Raw genomic sequence first — 6,580 nt, 5'->3', positions numbered from 1 at the left:
TCCCAGCTGTCATTTATTGACAGCAGCTTACATTGTGTTTTCTCCCCTTGATTTCTTCCTTCAGAGCATTGGCCTACAGCCCTTGGGAATGAAGGGAAATCTTTTAGAGAGGGAGCTGGAAGTCAGATGCACATATCCTTGGTTGGTGTGCTGAGCCCCAGCAGAATGCATTCTTTCAAGTTGGAATCCCATTGGGTATTTGAGAAGAACAATGTGGGGAGTGGAAAGGAAGTCCTCAACAGGACTCACATCTCAATCCAGGCCTCTTGTACTATTCCAAGTCCATCCCAGTATTAGAACTCTGGTGGGGGCAGCAAAATTAGGCCCACCCACCCTGATGGGCAGATTCTTCAGTCCATGTCCTGTTCACACACACACACCTGTTTCCACTGGTCACAGTTAGAGGGAATGGGCCTTACAGCTAAGATAGACCACTTCCTCTGGCCATCCCCAGCTCCATCTGTGTATGTTCAAATGGCTGGAAAAATTGAGGGCTTTACTTTTTGGTTCAACTGTTTGTGCCACCATCCTTAAATCTTCAATATATGACAGGATGGAGGCTATAGGTCTGCTCAGGCTGCCAGCTGTGCTGCCATCCATCACACACACTGTCCTACTTTTCTTCTGCCAACTGTCAGTGCCTGGGGTGGAAGGCCAGCCTACAAAAGGCTCAAGCCAGTCTGCGTAAGCACTTGGCAATTCTGGATATGAAAGTAGGTAAAAAAAAGTGTAACAACAAAAGCTTCATTTGATAATTAGAGATCTGAAGTGATTTCGCTTTTAATTCCTTCATGTTAAGCCAATCATGTAATTTCACAGTGATTTCTGGGGTGGGACACAAGGAAAGTGTATGCAGAATGATTGAGGCCACAGCCTGGTTAGTTCAAGAAGGTGCAAGCAGGGGAGGCCACACTGGGGAACCTGGAGGAGCACCAACTGACCTGCTGACAGGTAGGTGATGTTCCCAGAATTCAAGAGCTGATAATCAATGTCCTTGACAGCTTCTAGCTTCTGCAACTCAATCAGGCCATCACCTGCGGTGGCCAGGGTGTTGGTGATCAGCTCAGCTGCCTTGGAGTCGCCCTCTGCAGAGATGACAGCTGCCTTCTTCTGCTGCTCAGCCTTTTCCACCACAAATCCATCCCTCTGTGCTTCCTGCTGAGCCACCTGTTTGGCTTCCACTGCTTCTGTGAACTCCTTTACAAAGGTCAGATGCATCAGGGACACATCATCCAGGATGAGCCCAAATGTTGCTGTTCTCTCTATGAAGTCATTGCTCACCTACCTGGAGACCAACTCTCACTTTGTTATCAATTCTCCAGCATCAAAGCTAGCCACTACCGACTTGAGGATGTCTGTGGTGATGTATGACAGCACCCGCTCATCATAGTCCTCACCAATGCTGGTGTAGAGGAAGCTGGCTGGCCACTGGCTGGAAGAGAATACATAGCATGATGTTGACATTCTGCAGACCTTTGCTATCAGTGATAATTAATACATTCCGTGGTCATGAGAGGCAGTCAAAGATAATATGTTTCTGTACCCAAGGGATGAGAAAGTGAGACCCTTTGCCTATCACAATGTCCTGTACTTCACAGAATTGGTCAAAGATGACAGCTCTGTGCCCAGCATCAACATTATGTAAGGCAGAGTTCACCATGCCTCCTGCAACTGCTAAAGTCAGACTGAACTTTCTGATGGACTCACACTTTGGCAGCCATGATTCCTTCTGTTGCACCCATTCACACCTGCTCTCACACTGACCTCTCTTAAGTCCAGTGGAAGGAAGGCAGAGCATCCATAGGAGTCCAGTCTCTAAAGGTTTCCCATCCTTCCCCCTTTGTCCTTCCTCCTGGTTTGACCATCTTTTTGTAAGGTACGGAACTGGATTTGTTTTCCTGTCTCCATGCAATGGTGCTTGCTGGGGATTCCAGCTTGCTGGGCACATGCCAACCATAGACTATCAGAGAATAACACCTTCATGCATATATATACCCATTCACACTTGCACAAACACCACATGTTCTCATGCTCACCACTCATGCTTACATACTGTGCACAAGTAGAAACGACATGAGAAATGACAACCTGAGAAGAGCTCTGTGTATCACAGACATCCTCTGTGTGTTGCTGTACAAGTAGCAATGCCATGACAACCTGAGAGGAGTTCTGTGAATCGCAGACACCCACTGTGTGTTGTTGCTTCACTTCCTACATGACTATGAGTGATGCAGGGGAAGTCGAGTAAGAGCTGGTGAATGAGGAATTGGCAAGTTGTCCAGAGAGTGCTTATGCCTTAGGGTCTGTGGGAGCAGTGCAGGATTGTGAGGTATTGGGTCAGTCTGGTAGATGGTGGAGGCTTTCAAAGGCTACCTGAACTAGACCATACATAATTTTGCAAATGTTTGGGAAGCATGAGTTCAAGTTGGTGCACAGAGTGTCCAGGATCCCTGGGACTCTTAGGTAAGAGTATCTGGGAGGAGACTAGAAAGTAAGGGCCATCACCAAGATGGAGGTGCAGGTTTGAAGCTGAGAGTCATCAGTAGATGGCGACACAGAACAGCACTTAAGACCCAAAGTGCCTAAGTTGGCATGGAGGTTACAGGACCTGTTAAATCCTTCACTGGTATAGCAGGCCAAAGCCTGTGCCTCCTCCATTTCACAATATCAGTGAGAGTAATGGGAACAAACAGGTGACCTATCACCATAATGCATCTGCAATTGCTTAATTAACGTTAATGTTGTCCTTTGTAGATAATGATTGGTTCTTCACAGAGAAACTGGCTAAGCAGAAGGGCAGGCAGGGTAAGGTTGGGGGTAAGTGAGGACTATGGAGCAGGTGAGTATTGGCTAATGTCAATGTTTTTTTTTATTTTTTATTACTTTAATTTTAAATAGCTTGCTTCACATGTCAATCCCAGTTCCCTCTCCCTCCCCTCCTCCCACGCCTCTCCACCATCCCCCCAAGCCTCTCACCTTATCCTCACTTCCTTCCACATAGAGGATATCCAGAGTCTCTCATTTTGCTCAGAGCAGTGTCCAGGCACTCCCCTAAGAGTCGAGGCTGAAAGAGCATCCCTCTTTGTATTATGGACACATGAAGTCCGTTTGTATGGAAGGGATAAACACTGATCGGCTGCCCAGGGCCCTATAGGTTACCCAGGCCTCCTCACTCACTCTCACACTCAGGGGGTCTGGATCGGTCCCATGCTGCCCTCCCAGCTGTTGGTCTGGGCTACAAGTCTGCCCCCTTTTTCAGATCAGCTGTCTCTGCTGGTTTTGCCTGCCTATTCTTTGCCAACTTGCTCATCGTTCCTCTCTCTCTGTCACTGGGTTCCATGGGTTCAGTTCAGTGTTTAACTGTGGGTGTTGGCCTCTGCTTTCATCAATCACTTGATGAAGGTTCTAGGATGGCATATAGGGTAGATGTCAAGTTCATTATCAGGAATGGGCATTTAAGGAGGTCTCTCAACTATTGCTTAGCTTGCCTGTTTCAGTGCATGAGGTTTCCACACCAACCCCCAAGTTCCCAGCAATTACAGCATTCACCCCCACATGGTCTCTCTCTCCACCATGCCTAACCCCTAGTTCCCTATCCCCATTACCGTCCCCACCTGCCTCCAGTCTGCCCTTAAAATCTCTATTTCTCCTTTCCAGGAGATTCATGCATCCCCACCTACACCTCATCTCTTTACCTAACCACTCTGGGTCTAAGGATTGTTACTTTGTTATTATTTACTGTTGTTCCCAAATTCTGAACCCCCATATCACCAAGAGGTCCATTTCGATGCAAAAGCAAAGAGTCTTTTATTGTAGATGTTTAATGAGCTAACCCCATTAGCTCAGGCCCTTCACCCCGCCACCATGGCGGATGGCTGGAGAAAGACCCTGAGGAACCTCGAGGCAGGGACCTTAAAGGGCAGCGTAAGGGGATTGTCTAGGGTTATGAAACAGTCTCAGTATTGGTGGGCTTCCAGGTTTGGGTGACCTGCCCTGTGTTGATTGGTCAACTGGTTGCTATGGTACCTAGGTACTCCCAGGGCGGTTGCACTTGTCCTTAAAGCACACCCAGAGTTGTAAGGCAGAGCCCTGCCAGCTAACTTCTGATTGGTTCCTTGCCACGAGGAGGGCATCTGACCTTAGTGACCAGGACAGGAGCAGCAAGGTCATGTAAGCACATGTTAGCCTGTAATGGCTGCTAAAATGGGGGACTGGTCACTACATTACTTTTGTTTGTTTTCCTTATTTTTTTGAGACAGGATCTCCTTATGTAGCTCTGAGTATTCTAGAACTCACTATGTAGACCATGCTTGCCTGGAATTTACAGAGAACCACCTGACTCTGCCCCCAAGTCCAGGAATTATAGACTTATACCACCACTGCCCACAGCTTATCATTTACCTAAAGGCCAATTTACACTTTGTAAGTGAGTGCATACTGTATTTATCTTTCTGGGTCTTCCTTACCTAACTTAGGATGAATTATTTCTAAAAGGTACCTTCAGATGCAAACTTCACCAGTAGAAAACAAGTGATGGAAGAGAGAATCTCAGGCACTGAAGATACTATAGAAGAAATGGATGCATTGGTTATAAAGCATCTCAAGTGTAAACAAACAAACTAACAAAAACTCCTGACACAAGGCATCCGGGAAATCTGTTTTCTGTCTATTTTGATGGAGTGTGATAGCTGTGTTTAACTGAATTCCTGGCCTGCTCAGCTGCTGCATTCACAGGGAATGCCTGCTGGTGTCAGACACTGGAATACTGGCATGAGTTGGGGGAGGATGGTTGGAGGAGAAGGTCTTTATGATCCATGAGGATGGGGTCAGAGAGGAAAGGGAGACCACAGCATGTTTTCTTCTCCAGAACTTGGGATGAAACTGGTGGGAATGGGTCTCAGGAGCAATGGGAGAATTGTGTGTCTGCCTTCAGCCTACCTACGTGGTACCCTGTGAGGAAATGCCCTTTAGTTAGCAGGAGTGACTACTGCAGTTGGGTTCTGGACCAAAGCAACAAGTGGGCGGAATGAGGTTAGAAAGGGAAGATCTAGGAGAAACACAGTAGATGGAGGTAGGGTCAGGAAAGGTAGTCATGAGTGCTACTTCTGTAGAGCTGGGGATCATAGTGGACATTGGATCTGAAGGAATAGAGAGTATAAGTTCTGCAGGCAGCCTTCCTGAATCTCACTTTCTGGCAGTCATTGCCTGTGGTTTAACAAAGGCAGTTCTTTTATATGTAAAGGCAGTCTTTGGGTGATTCTCTTAGGTATGTAGAAGGGGTCAGGGATCTGAAACAAAGGACAGGAAACAGACTCAAGAGGAATTGCTGAGATGTCAGGATTTCATCCTCCCTTGTAGTTACCTCATTGCTCCAAGTGAGGATGTGATGCTGTTTTCTTTCCTTCAGAGTCCAAAAGACCTTCTAAGTGCCAATTATTTACCCAGTCCATAGGACAGACAGAAGATCCCAAGGCCAAGAAGGATGCTGGCACAGGTACTGAGTTATGAATTACCTGTGACTAGGGAAAAGGTCATCACTGTAAATACTTCATGTGAGTCCATAATATTTTCCTATATACTTCACCACTTGTAGGCGTCATGTAATAAGGGAATTGAAAATGGTAGAGTATGAGCAATGTTTCACACAGGCTTTACTTGTCCATCAATGGATGAGTCATTTGCTCTCATGAGTGTGTGTTCTATTCTGAGAACACCAGTGTGATGATGGAGACATCCTCATGCTTCTGAATGGCGCTCCAGAGCTGCCAGGCAGATGGTTCTCTCCTTCTTGGAAACTCATGTGGAACAGGCCCCCGACCACTCCATCAGAATGAGAATTCTCAGAGGTGCAGCTTCATTTGAGCAAAGACACCATCTGCACTGGGGGCCCAGTAAAACCATGGTGGTTGATGATGGTGATGAAGTTGTACCCAAGAACAGAGTATTTCTTAGTCATTAGAATCATGGCAACACAGCACCGCACTTAAATGCCTAGATTGTCATGGCAGCTCCAGGACCTGTGAAAATCTTCAGTGGGTACAGCATGTCAAAGCCCTCTGTGCCTCCTCCATTTCACAATATCAACAAGAGAGATGGGGACACAGCACAGCACCCAAATGCCTAGATTGTCATGGCAGCTCCAGGACCTGTGAAAATCTTCAGTGGGTACAGCATGTCAAAGCCCTCTGTGCCTCCTCCATTTCACAATATCAACAAGAGAGATGGGGACAAAAAATGTGATCAAACACCATAATGCAGCTGTCATCACTTAGTTGCCATTTGTAGACCATGATTGGCTCCACAGAGAGAAAGAGGATTAGCAGAAGTCTAATTGGGGGCAAGTGAGGACTATGCAGCAGGTATACAAGTGTGATGCCCTTTTTAGATAATGATTGGCTGTTCAGAGTGGAAGGGGCAAAGCAGAAAAGCAGGATGGGGAGAGTGTCACAAGTTAGTACTACTGAGCAGGTGAATATAGTCTAATTCCAATGGCATTCATGTGTGCATTGCAGTGAAGAAACCCATTATTTGTGTTCTTACAAACCCTTTTTGGGGCTGGGACTGTATGTCATTTGGTAGA

At 46.6% G+C, this 6,580-nt stretch overlaps 1 pseudogene; it reads right to left on the bottom strand.

Moving 5' to 3' along the window:
- Window positions 1-813: 813 nt before the first annotated feature.
- LOC101841770 lies at window positions 814-1,721 on the bottom strand (annotated as a pseudogene).
- Window positions 1,722-6,580: the final 4,859 nt, after the last annotated feature.

This window comes from Mesocricetus auratus, unplaced genomic scaffold, assembly GCF_017639785.1.
Source record: "Mesocricetus auratus isolate SY011 unplaced genomic scaffold, BCM_Maur_2.0 Super-Scaffold_100003, whole genome shotgun sequence".
NCBI classification, from domain to species: Eukaryota; Metazoa; Chordata; class Mammalia; order Rodentia; family Cricetidae; genus Mesocricetus; species Mesocricetus auratus.
This window is presented reverse-complemented; position numbering and strand designations above follow the sequence as displayed.